This window comes from Haliotis rubra, unplaced genomic scaffold (genome assembly GCF_003918875.1).
Source record: "Haliotis rubra isolate DU_JTF1 unplaced genomic scaffold, ASM391887v1 Scf212, whole genome shotgun sequence".
Classification (NCBI taxonomy): domain Eukaryota; kingdom Metazoa; phylum Mollusca; class Gastropoda; order Lepetellida; family Haliotidae; genus Haliotis; species Haliotis rubra.
The window spans coordinates 179,224-192,361 of NW_025766137.1; the positions used below are offsets into that span (position 1 = coordinate 179,224).

The 13,138-nt window shown below is 35.6% G+C and overlaps 1 protein-coding gene across 1 annotated transcript in view; it reads right to left on the reverse strand.

Annotated features, from left to right (window-relative positions):
* Positions 1 to 1,567, reverse strand: part of LOC124276723 — a 37,694-nt gene extending 36,127 nt beyond the window's left edge. Inside the window, exon 1 of the mRNA XM_046712365.1 lies at positions 1,490 to 1,567. The gene's annotated coding sequence lies outside the window, so the exon portion shown is untranslated. The remainder of the gene's footprint in view (positions 1 to 1,489) is intronic.
* Positions 1,568 to 13,138: the final 11,571 nt, after the last annotated feature.

Sequence of the window (13,138 nt, forward strand, 5' to 3'; positions counted from 1 at the left end):
CTAGGCCTTTCACTGCCACTGATCGTTTTTTTTAATAACGCTGCAGAAGGGAATCATGGCAGCATAAATAGATGTTTTCTCACAACTAACTGTAACAGTTATCGCCATTTCAGAATTTCTCATGTCATTCGTGAAATAATATTTATCATCCAAAACTGTGTTCCACAGTAGATATCGCTTGTGTGAGATCAGACGATATCTCCTAGGAGATATCGTTTTGACAGTAGCTTTTCTACAATGCCCTGACAATGCTCTGTCATGAACTTGTTGACGTCACAATGTTATGACATCGCTGTTACTTTATCAACTCGTGGTGATATATTTGATATCATAAGACACTCGGGTGAGATTCTCTATTTATCATCCAAAACTGTGTTCCACAGGAGATATTGCTTGTGTGAGATCATACGATATCTCCTAGGAGATATCATTTTGACTGTAGATTTTGTACAATGCCCTGACAATGCTATGATGTCAGGAACTTGATGACGCCACAATGCTGACATCGCTGCACTGCAAGTCTAATGGTAGTACAGTCTTCAGAGATGTACATTTTTCATTGAAAACTAATGAAGAATGATTTATGATGATAAATAGAATCTCACCCTCATGTCTTCTGATATGTCGTCACGATATGGCTGAAATATTGCCGATGTGACATTAAATATTAACTCACTCACTCACTCTGATATCAAATATATCAACACCCGTTGATAAAAGTAAAAATATCCTCAGCAAGCCTCGGATATTTGTAACTTTATCAACTCGTGGAATTCATATCATAAAGTAACCTTGAATAATTGATTGTGTGACTAGTTGTGTGGTTTTTTTAACAGTAGTTTGATAGGGAATGAAACAATTAATGACTTCCGTGAACTTGAACTTGCTATTATATAGATCATGTGACATCCCCCAAACTAATTTTTTTTATAGGGTTCATAACTTTATCTTTACTTTTTCTCTAATGTTACTTACAGTGAATAATTTTCTTTTGCTGTTTGTTATTGTTGTCAAATGGATCTACTGTAGGAAAAAACACTGGATTTGTTATTGAGCGGAACTGCGCACGAGTGATACTGATGTTATTGGCGATAACTGTTACGCGGCGCTATCTGTTCGGCAACTAGTAGAGAATGTACGTCAGAAAACCACAATTCGGTAACCAAGGGAGGTCATGTTTACCGTGAGCTTGCTTGAAAATTTGATGCAGTTATCATCATATTTTAAACCAGACACACTTATTAGAGACGATTTCATTCATGAATTCAAATGACACTGACAGGTAGAATCTAAACTTGTTATATCCACATCTTCATTAAACTTCACGACTAACCCACAGTCTGTAGTAAACCACGGTGTCGGAAAGCCCTAGCTAAATTGAGCCTTTGCTGAATGAGAGGACAGGTTTTTCTGTTTCGTGTTCTCGTGTATAAATACTCCAATTTCCACTACCATCTACATTTCAATTTGTCTGACATGGCATATTTACCCATTTAGACCAGTTCGACGTGGCAGATCTAGTTTGATTCGAACGATGGCGGATTCAGCTGCGACTGATCTTGTAATCTCGTATGTGAAGACAATGGCAACGTCGCATCTTGCTTTTTTGAAAGTATCGATATGAACGTGTTTTATTGTGAAATTTCATGTGATTTATAGTTTTATACATATTGATAATGTCTAATGAAAGGAACCGGATTAGTAAACAAGCATTAGCTTATATGAATACCGCTCCGGCATACAATGCAAGGATGAGTAAACAGGTCATGTGAATGATATATAAATGCTGCAAAATCGAGAAATAACGCCAATCATTGTTGAACAGTATTTGTCATACAAACAAATTATTTTGGATCAAATCTGCCTGTTAAATTTATAAACGAGTGCACTAAAAAAAAAGTTCTTTGTTTACTATTGAGGAACAGTTTCGAAACAAAATTGATTTTAGGTCAAACCCTTTAGTATAAAAAAAATGTATTGTTACTTCTACTTCAAAATAAACATAACAAGCAATTAAAACGTTTGGCACAATTTAATAAAATTCAAAAGGCTTGAAGATACATCATGAAACGTGTCAGCAAGCGGTGACTTACAAAATGTTACAATAATGTAATAATGTACCATATATCTCCCACACAGTACAATTAAGTAGATATTATGTAGTTTGCATATTGAAACTGACGGCTTGACAAGGAATTGCTTGATACATTGCATGACTCCACAAACCAGTAAAACTACTGGGAGGGAGAGAGGAGGGTAAACCACTCGTGTGCGACAGCGGTCTCCATGCTAGCAGTAAACGCGGTGTTACGTAATTCCCTCTACACCAAGGAAGATAACTCTTCACGTCACAGTCAAAATGCCTCAAAAGTCATGGACAGGTCGAAGGGAGGCAACTCTTTACGTACTGTTAAAATCAGTTTTACTCAAACCTAAAACTATACTTTGACGTACATATCGATGTAAAGAGTACATGGAAAGAAATAATGAGCAGATTTTCATAGTTATGGCCACAAGAGCAAGATGATGTTGGAGATATAAATCTTTCATATTTGTGCGCATTGAGGTCACTACTTTCAAGTCGGAGACGAGAATGTATGATTTGACAAAATCTGCTACCGAAATTTAAGTCAAAATGACTGTAGATATGAGAATCGTTTAAAATTACATTTTTGAATCTCGATAGGCACGGTGATTCTCTATGTTCGGCCGGTAATGAATTTCATAACTTAACAGTATCAGGAAGAAAGGACCTCGCATAATTTACAGTTTATAGTCTGAAGATTTGAATCACTGCGCAGATTATTACCAACGACATCTGCTACCCTAAGCGGTACACGGTTACTAAGATAACTTGGCGTAGTGCTATTGTCCATTTTGTAAAACATAGTCATTTTATGAAAGTATCTTCTACGACACAACGGGTGACAGTTCGTTTCTTTGTATATTTTATGATGGCTGGTGCCACGAACAGCACCACACACGGTTCTTAGAGCATCAAGATTGAGCTTCTCAAGTATATCTGCTTGCTGTTTAGTACAATTATCCCATATAGGACTGCAATAATCAAAAACTGGTAATGTGAACTGTTTGTACATGGTTTCTAATGTTTTCGGTTTTAAACGATATTTGAGACTTCTTAGACAATTCACCATTGGTGCAACTTTTTTTTAAGCACAGTCGTTAAAGTGTTCTGCATTGGAGTTGGATGCAATTTACGAGTAAAGCGTATTGACTCTGTCTTAAAGGGATACTTGCCATTTTTCTGCCCATTCAGCAATTGGCTGTAAATCATCGTTCATATCAATAGCATTTACCTGGGGATCATCAATTATCGCATATAAAGAAGTATCATCCGCAAAAAGGCGTATATTACTATTTATAGCTTCAACTATATCATTTATATCAACAATAAACAAGAGCGGCCCCAATACTGAACCCTGGGGTACTCCAGCAAGTACAGCTTTAGTATCAGATCTAAATCCATTAATTACGACACGTTGTTCTCTATTTTCAAGATAACTCTCAAACCATGTTAACAAATTACCCTTTGTACCATATCGTTTTCATTTATAAATGATACCGTTGTGCGGCGGAAAGGGAATCTAATAGATGTCAGCGTTCGAAATAGCTGCCCCACCGCCCGGGACGGGTTATTTTCGGAAAGACTTTCGCCCGTATCCCCTCTTAAATTTCATTCTAGTGAGAGAGTGAGTTTAGTTTTACGCCACACTCAGCAATATTCCAGCTATATGGCGGCGGTCTGTAAATAATCGAGTCTGGACCAGACAATCCAGTGATCAACAGCATGAGCATCGATCTGCGCAATTGGGAACCGATGTCATGTGTCATGTGTAAGACTTCCGCCCGTATCCCCCCTAACTTTTAACAACGAGGAAAAAGATATCTATATATTCAGGTAATATTTATTAATGATAACGATGATTTAAAGCGAATTGCCGAATGGCAAGTATCTTTTAATCCCAATAAGACAGAGTCAATACGCTTTACTCGTAAATTGCAACCAACTCCAATGCAGAACCTAACATGAATCGTAATGTCATTAATTCCAGATAAGTCATAAACATTTAGGTCTTATACTTCAGCATGATTGCCCATGGAATGAACACATTAACGACTGTGCTAAAAAACGTTGCACCAATGGTGAATTGTCTAAGAAGTCTCAAATATTGTTTGGGACTCAACCCAACAAAAGTACTAGAATCTGTACTTTACAAAGAAAGTGTAATCCCAAATATAACATATGTTACATTTGACCACTTTCTAAATGGCATTGTGTATTTTCATGGCATTGTGTATTTTCATCGTTTAAACCGAAAAACATTAGAAACCATGTACAAACAGTTCACATTACCAGTTTTTGATTATTGCAGTCATATATAGGATAATTGTACTAAACAGCAAGCAGATATACTTGAGAAGCTCAATCTTGATGCTCTAAGAACCGTATGTGGTGCTGTTCGTGGCACCAGCCATCATAAAATATACAAAGAAACGAATTGTTACCCGTTGTGTCGTAGGAGGTACCTTCATAAAATGACTATGTTTTACAAAATGGTTAATAACAATACCCAACTTACCTTAGTAACCTTGTTCCGCCTAGAGTATCAAATATCGTTGGTTATAATCTGCGCAGTGATTCAAATCTTCAGACTGTAAATCTGTAAATTATGCGAGGTCCTTTCTTCCTGATACTGTTAAATTATGGAATTCATTACCAGCTGAACACAGAGAATCACCGTGCCTATCGAGATTCAAAAATGTAATTTTAAACGATTCTCATATCTACAGTCATTTTGACTTAAATTTCGGTAGCAGATTTTGTCAAATCATACATTCTCGTCTCCGACTTGAATGTAGTGACCTCAATGCGCACAAATATGAAAGATTTATATCTCCAACATCATCTTGCTCTTGTGGCTACAACTATGAAGACTCTGCTCATTATTTCTTCTCATGTACTCTTTACAACGATATACGTCAATTTGTGTATTTTTTTCTAAAGGATTTGACCTAATATCAATTTTGGGAAAGATTTCCGCCCGTAACACCCGTATTGTTTAAAATCATTATATGCCTAAGAATATACGCCTAGGTTTTTTTTATAAACAGCCTATGCCTAACTCTAGCTCTAACTCTAACCCTAACCCTAACTCTAACTCTAACTCTAACTCTAACTCTAACTCTAACTCTAACTCTAACTCTAACTCTAACTCTAACTCTAACTCTAACTCTAACTCTAACTCTAACTCTAACTCTAACTCTAAATCTAACCCTAAACCCTCGAAATAATCCTAATAAATAGAATACATTTCAAGCGGAGGTTACGGGCGGAACGCTTACCGACAAAGCAGCCAAATTATCAAAGCATAAACACAATATCTGTACACATCACACGAATATGTACAAACTACGAAAGTACTGAAAGAGACTAACCTTTAGAAATGATCCCAATAGCTCCGCAATAAATGTCATAATCCAAACATATGTCATTCAATATCAGCAGGTGCTTTCATGGCAAGCTGACAGTAGAAATGTCCTGAACTGTACTTAAACTCAAAACTTTAATAAGCTAACAAGGTTTAAGACAAAGGGACAGTAAGTGGCAGGCTTGGGCAGGCTATTGTGTTGTAAGTGCGCGAGGTGATTGTGGCTGAGGCAGAAAACTCATGTAGTAAGCTGAGAGAGATTTAGAAAAGCTGAAGAGTGAATTATGTAATGTTTAAATTATACTAAACTGAATATTGAATTTGGTTAAAACTAAAGAATAAAGACTCTTAATATATCCTGTCAGATTTCAAAACACTGAATTACGTAAAAACGAGGTTGCCAATAATACTCGTATATAGCTGCAAAACTGATTACAGGATAATTCTAATAACAATTTCTGCACTTCTATAAACTATCAAAAATACATATGGGAAATACCCAAGAGATACATGTATGTCACGATGCCTAATTATTTCCAATCTTGTATAACTTATAACTTTTGCAACTGAAATACAAATCTTCGTGATGGCCATCACAATATGCATATAGTGTAAACATATTTTATTCAAAATAAATTGAACTAGGATTGGTAAACAAGCCGTAATGGCTTATTTGAATACCTCTCCATTTCGTTGATACATGAGTAAACCAAATATTAAATAGTATGCAGCATGATAGGAAAGCAAGCAACCTGCGTATTGAACATCATTAATCATTTATCAAATCTAAGCGACTTTATAATAAAAGTATGGACAAATTTTAGTATAAACGAATTTACAAGTTTATTTTAGTTTGGATTACAATTTAGGACAGAATTTATATTATATCCATGTTCGTAAAAATACATGCGATGTCTGATGTTGGAATAATTAGGACAAGTAAAGAAGTAATGTAAAGTATCCTTATAGTGACCGGTGTCTGCACAGGACGTCGACCCTTGGGTGAAATGTCACGGTTCAGTTAAGAAAAAAGGTCGACTTCTTGTCCATAAACCTAGTGACCACAGGAACAGAATGGATCAACTGAAATGTGCCGTTCAAACATGTGCGCTTTCACTGCACCCAAGTCTGAGGCGTGAGTGGATAATTTGGCAGAAACGTGTACCAAAGTTTTTATCAAATATATTAAAATTAAGTGGTTTTGATGATTGTAATACATTTTTGAATTGTCCTATGGTTTCAATATCGTACATATTCTCAGGCAAATCATTCCATTGTCTTATTGTATCTGGTAAAAACGAATTGCTATACAAATTACTACGACATATTATAGTTTGAACGTTATTTCTGTTTCTTAATCTATGGTCACTTAACTGTGATACTTTTTAGGGCAGTAGATCAGTTAAATAAACTGGTGTCATATGATGAACCATTTTGTAGAATAATGATAACTTGTTAAATTGTCTACGGTCAACTAGGGGCATGGAGTTAGTTTCCTTATATATTAAATCATGACTTGTTCCTCTAACTGCCCCGCAAATCGTCCGCAGAGCGTCTAAATGTAGATTTTCGACAAGTTTTTCTTGTTCTTTAGTACAGTTATCCCAAAGGTGCGAACAGTAATCGAACATTGGTAATATATATGACTTGTACATTTGCTCTAATGATTTTCTAGATAATCTCTATCTAAAACTACGAAGACAATTTACCAATGGACTAATCTTTTTGACCAATTCACCAATGTGGGAGTTCCATTTACAGTCTGATTGCAAGGTTACTCCTAGGTGCTTATGGTAGCCGACTTCAGTAATGTCTACTCCATGCATACCAGTATTTCTACGAGTGAATAAAACAGCTTCAGTCTGACCAGGATTAAAGCTAACCTGCCATATTTCATCCCAGTGAGAGATCCTGTGTAGGTCATTATGTAAGGAAGCGGCAGTAACAACATGATTATCAACAATAACATATACCGAAGTATCATCGGCAAAAAGACGAATGTTACTACTGATACCCTCAATGATATCATTTATGTAAACTAAAAACAGTAATAGCCCAAGGACAGATCCTTGTGGCACCCCAGCAGTGACTTTCTTTAGATCTGAATTGTAATTGTCTATAGCTACTCTCTGTAATCTATTGTCAAGATAACTGGAAAACCAATCAAGTAACTTACCCTTAATACCATAAGCTTCTAATTTCACTATGATTCCCTTATGCCAAACCTTGTCAAAAGCCTTGCTTATGTCACAGAAAACTGCCCTGACTTCTTTGCCATTGTCTAATGCACGTAGTATAAAATCATACAGGTATGTCAATTGGTATACAGTACCATCCCCAGGCATGAATCCTGACTACAAATTGGTCAATATGTTATTATCTAAAAACTACCCTTTTTTATGAATAGGAATGACAATAGCTTCCTTCCATATTGTTGGGAATTTACAATATTCTAATGATAAACTGAATAGATTAGTAAGAGGAATATAAAGGGATGGCACAATCATTTTGATAAATCTGTTACCTATTTTGTCTGGTCCACTGGCTTTGGAAATATCAACTGATAACAGGATGTCTCTTACTTCTTGTGTAGTCAATACAATAGACTCAAGTGAAGTCTTTACTTTACATTCAAGTGTAGGAGTCTCCTTATCAGGATAGTCAACTTGTGCATGGTTAGCAAAATATTCATTAAATATATTTGCTTTATCTTTACTGTTATTGATCAGATTATCGTTATGAATAATCGAAGGAAATTTCTTATAATCTCCATTTTGGGATTTTATATACTTGTTCACTAAAGCCCACCAAAATTTTGAATTACTCCCCTGATTGATTTTATCATCTAAATCAGAAATATATTTCAATGTGGCTACTCTCACAGCTGCTGTTACTTTGTTCCGTAGAAGCCTAAACCTTTGCCAGTCTTTATCATAATTTCGAGTCTTTGCTTTTTTATGTTGTCTATTTCTTTTCCAGATAAGTATTCTTATAGCACTATTCATCCATGGATTGTCCCGAGGTCTTATAGTTACCACATTGTTTGGGACATAAATATCACATATATTTCTCAAGACATCAACACAATTCATGTCTTAGAATATCAATATCATTACATCTAAAGATGGTATCCCAGTCAAGATTGTTGAGGCCTCGATTCATTCCCTCAGTATTAGCTAAATCATAGTAAAACACTTTCCTTTTAAATATTAAAGGAGTTGGATCAGAGCCCTCAACAGAGACAAAAACTGGACAATGATCACTGCAATAAGGATCTAGCACACCCAAGGTGCGAATACAATTAGGGTTTAAAACAAAGATTAAATCAATTAACGTACTAGTCGTATGCATATAAATTAATTAGAGGGTACCAATTAGAGAATATATTCTCTTACAATAAGCCTATTATTCCTTGGCAAGGGTTCACCTTTATGACATGTAATAAACCCTGTCCTGTCAGTCAGTGGGTCCGGTAAACATTTATTTAATCCATGATGTACCGTAGGCCTATGTAATTTGTGTTTATACAAACCGTGACAGGGGGACAATTATTTGCGCTTCTGTAGATAACAAGTAAAACATACACTTAAAGCGGTATTTTGGAAAATGCTAGCCATACTAGGGGCAAATATAACAGTCAATATCAATTTTTGACACTTAGAACGAGAAGGGTGAAGATGGGTGAAGTTGTATTAATATATAGAATTGGTTCGTAGTTGATCGCATAGGACGACGAATAGAAAACACTTACTTAAAGATCACATATACATTAGGGGGGTACAAATACATAAATCACTTATTGGCATCGTAATAAATGAAAACACGTCATTAAAACTACTCATTTCGATCTTTGATTAACTTTAATCGACCTTTTTGACAACAGTGCACAATTCTCACCGGCGAACGATATTTTAACCAATCAGAGCGGCGCATCTCTGTGACGTCATACGAGGAATAGATATGAGGGCCGATGCAGAATTCATGTACATTTCAGGGGGTAAATTATCTTGTTTACAGGTTTGTATAAACCTGAAATCGTGACAACTGTTGTGAAAACTGAAAGCTATATGTTCTCACAATCTACTGTCATTTAATTTTGTCTCCTGCTTTGCCTAGTTTCCGAGTTACAACTTGTTTTCATAGACGCTTCTGTCAAAATCGCTTGGTGTCGTTAGGCCTTATTTGTTCGAGCCAGACGCTAGTGATAGCGAAAACGATGATCAGCCTCGCTCATCACGGTTACGGTTAATTTCTTCAACCTAAACAGTGCGACATTAGGAAGAGTGGATGCCCATCAGATGCCGTTATTTGAAAATATCCCCGGTAGTTCAAAGCAGTGTGGGCTTTTTCAGGTTTTCTAATGCCTGGATGGTATAATGATTAATCCAAATTGATCCTCGATATTTAATCATGTCATGTAACAATATGACGTCTACTACGTGTGATATTAAAATTGACATTTGATTTATTTGAATATGTAAACTAAACAACCCTACTTTGCCACTGCTAGAAGAATCTGAACATTTACTGAGGTAAATAGGTACATACAGTTTAAATTAAATTTGGATGCAATACAGCAATTAATACTCCCTTGTTGTAACCCGGGTTAGGTGGTATAAACCTACACATGTTATTTGTCATCATTCACTTGATGGTCAGTTAATGAAATTATAACAGGTATAATTAGTGGTAACACACCACTTAGATTACCCGACAAAGGTTCCCATTTGGCATTTCTTGTGTCTGGAATAAATACTCAACATTTATGAACATCGATCAAAAGAATTAACCGATAACACGCTGATTGATTAATTACTTTTATCTTGCACAGCGGTTTTGTCAAAAGGTAGTGTTTATGTATGTAGATTTACTAATCTATACTGAATACACTCTGTCGTGTCTGTGTCTGTGTAAAAACAACGTCCTTCTTTCAAAGGATTAACCGCCAATACGTTGATTGATTGCTCATTATTGGCTAACTAAATTACTTTTTTTTAAAGAATGGCGGACATTATGCAATTAGTTGCCAGGTGTGCTATCTTGGGTGACCAATGAGACTATACACCAACGTGAAATACCTGAAACGATGGTTCACTTTTTCGTATATTAGACACATCACTTGGAACAGCTGCAGATGAATGTCATATCACTCGTTTTTGTGGATATTGATGGATACATTCCTTGAACAAGGTAATAGCCTGACAAGTTTTTCCTATAACTTTAATTTGTTTTAATTTTAATATTTGCATTTTGATTTTATTCATTTGTCGTAGCATTCAACAGAATCACTGTTTTCGCTGTGAAGTGTAATGAGACAGACAACATACACTAGGGCGTGTGTGCGAATTATGATTCACATAAACTATAAAATGTCTAGATATGACAGTCCTGTTACAAATTCACTATAAGTATCAGCATATCGTCTGCTTTTTATTTAGTTTCAAAATGCATACAAGTATGATAATAAACTTATTAGGATTATAAGACCAATACATGTATAAAGACGTACATTGACTAAAGTACTGTCGGAAATGCTAGAAAAATGCTTTTTGACTTATATTTCAAATTCAGAGGTATTACAGTTACTTAAATAACAAATATCACTTTAAGAAACATCTACCTAATGTAGACCGAGGGAATAAATTTTGAGACATGCCCTAAATGCGTTTTTACTGATGAAAATACCAAAAACTTAAAAAAATAAGGGGTAGTGGGACGTTAATTGATACAAACATTAACTGCCTGTGTTACGTCATCATCATCCACGGTATCGACAGGTGAAATTGACACCTGAGCACACGCTGGGGCGAGGGGTCATCTCAATAGATATTTGCTTCAAAATAGGTGTACGTATAGTATACGTATTGGTTATGTAAGGGATCATTTGTGTATGTGTGTTTGTTGTGAAATAATCATACGAAATACTGTACATTGGAAAGAATCCTTTCACTTGTGTTATCTTATCGATTGATTGTAGAAATGTGCAACGTTTTAATAAATGTTTTGCATGTCAACAGTATATTTCATTGCAAAAATACGGATGTAATTCGGTCAGTTTAATCTAGTTGTAAACATTGGCCAAAGATTTAACGAAGTCACTGGTGTATCTTCTTTAGAATATATATATTCTTCTACTCCTAAATTTTGCAGACCGCCCGTCTAAGTACCCCCTTTGTCAAAGTTGTCAAGGATGGTTTTACGTCCCGGTTTTGCTTTTGAGACGGTCCCTGTCTTGTCTGATTTGTTTACAATGTTGTAAACTTGTTGGTAAGACATACCAACAGCTCTACAAGTCCTGTAATAAACCATTTTATACTAATGAAAGGTTTACCTCTGTCTTTTTCAAGCACAAAAAAATTATAAACCTTTGCAACAATCGTCTGCAAATAGTTGGCCATAGTGGACGCTGTGATAAAGATGTGCATGCATGACGGGAAACTTATTTATCAAGACTTAACATTTATATTAATATTTCGTCAATAAAGAAACGATAATTAAGTAAAGTAACACAAACATTCAACATTTATTTGTTTAAGAAAAACGTTAATTTATATTTTTACACCACCAGTATTATTAGCATAAATGTAAAGACTATTTCAGATTTCTGTTGTTGAACTCAGAAAAAATCTGAAGTTGTTGTTTTGGTACCAAATTCTCTCCTGTAAACTGCCCTTTAAATGCATGGGAATGTTAAATCAATTGAAATAAATATTAGGTACACTATAGGTGAGTTGATATAATGACAACATAATACATTTACCACCTTTCTAAAGATATTAAGGCTAAAAAGCATTTTTCTAGCATTTCCGACAGTACTTTAGTATCTACATACTGGTGAGTGGACGTTAACCACGTGAATGCAGCAAGAAATATATCGCGCAGTATTGTCACTTCGACCCCCACCTCGCTTCTTCCGTGGAAGAAATCGTTATGTTACAAGTTGTGTCATGCAAAATCCTTTCGTTCATGATTCAAATGCATATGTAACTACGAGTAGAAAGTAGTTTTGATTTTCTAACTTGATGAAAACAAACCATAATCTCATTAATTCTAACAGTCTTTAGCCCGTACATTTTTCAAAAATGGCGGCGCCCTGTCGCGAACATCCGCCAGTCTGAGGATAAATGCTATTAAGGTTTGTTTGCACCGAGTTACAAAATCAAAACTACTTTCTACTGGTAGGAAATTATGTATTTGATTGATGGCCAATAGGATTTTGCATGACATAGCTTATAATAACAATTTCTCTCGTGGAAGCGAGGTGGGTGTCAATATAATACTACTTACAATAATATTGTCACTTCAACTACAACCTCGCTTCCGAGGAAGAAATCGTTATGTTACATGTTGTGTCATGGAAAATCTTTTGGTCATCAATCATATACATATTTTACTACAACTAGTAAGTAGTTTTGATTCTTTAACTTCCATGAAGCGATTTGAACACAAGTATGATATCGTTACAGGCTTCCACAACACTCGCTTCGCACTCACAAACATAACCCATTTAGCACGAACTGCGGGGTCCTGTGGAAATCTGTGCATAGTGACACCATCACCCGATCCTGGGAGCAATTGACGACAACGCAACGATTCGGCATGTCTTCTTTGATGTCGAGAAATCATCAAAATGACAAGCTTGCTACACACTTTCTATACAACTTACTGAAAATCCTTCCTCATATGAC